This window comes from Staurois parvus, unplaced genomic scaffold, assembly GCF_062004578.1.
Source record: "Staurois parvus isolate SC_StPar_1 unplaced genomic scaffold, SC_StPar_1.0 ptg002693l, whole genome shotgun sequence".
NCBI lineage: Eukaryota > Metazoa > Chordata > Amphibia > Anura > Ranidae > Staurois > Staurois parvus.
In genome coordinates, this window is record NW_028320489.1 from 72057 (window position 1) to 73556 (window position 1500).

Consider the following 1500-nt stretch of genomic DNA (forward strand, 5'->3'; position numbering starts at 1 on the left):
CTTAGAACACTCAACTACCCGACCGACCTATGGATAAAAACATAACTCCACCACCCAACTGACCAATCCCTAATACCATCCTCCGCCACCCAACCCACCAATCCCTAATACCATCCGCCACCCAACTGACCAATCCCTAATAACATCCTCCGCCACCCAACCCACCAATCCCTAATAACATCCGCCGCCACCCAACCCACCAATCCCTAATACCATCCTCCGCCACCCAACCCACCAATCCCTAATACCATCCGCCACCCAACCCACCAATCCCTAATACCATCCGCCACCCAACCCACCAATCCCTAATACCATCCGCCACCCAACCCATCAATCCCTAATACCATCCTCCGCCACCCAACCCACCAATCCCTAATACCATCCTCCGCCACCCAACCCACCAATCCCTAATACCATCCTCCGCCACCCAACCCACCAATCCCTAATACCATCCTCCGCCACCCAACCCACCAATCCCTAATACCATCCGCCACCCAACCCACCAATCCCTAATACCATCTTCCGCCACCCAACCCACCAATCCCTAATACCATCCTCCGCCACCCAACCCACCAATCCCTAATACCATCCTCCCCACCCAACCCACCAATCCCTAATAACATCCTCCGCCACCCAACCCACCAATCCCTAATACCATCCTCCGCCACCCAACCCACCAATCCCTAATACCATCCGCCACCCAACCCACCAATCCCTAATACCATCCTCCGCCACCCAACCCACCAATCCCAAATACCATCCGCCACCCAACCCACCAATCCCTAATACCATCCTCCGCCACCCAACCCACCAATCCCTAATACCATCCTCCGCCACCCAACCCACCAATCCCTAATACCATCCGCCACCCAACCCACCAATCCCTAATACCATCCTCCGCCACCCAACCCACCAATCCCTAATACCATCCTCCGCCACCCAACCCACCAATCCCTAATACCATCCGCCACCCAACCCACCAATCCCTAATACCATCCTCCGCCACCCAACCCACCAATCCCTAATACCATCCTCCGCCACCCAACCCACCAATCCCTAATACCATCCTCCGCCACCCAACCCACCAATCCCTAATACCATCCGCCACCCAACCCACCAATCCCTAATACCATCCTCCGCCACCCAACCCACCAATCCCTAATACCATCCGCCACCCAACCCACCAATCCCTAATACCATCCTCCGCCACCCAACCCACCAATCCCTAATACCATCCTCCGCCACCCAACCCACCAATCCCTAATACCATCCTCCGCCACCCAACCCACCAATCCCTAATACCATCCTCCGCCACCCAACCCACCAATCCCTAATACCATCCTCCGCCACCCAACCCACCAATCCCTAATACCATCCGCCACCCAACCCACCAATCCCTAATACCATCCTCCGCCACCCAACCCACCAATCCCTAATACCATCCTCCGCCACCCAACCCACCAATCCCTAATACCATCCTCCGCCACCCAACCCACCAAT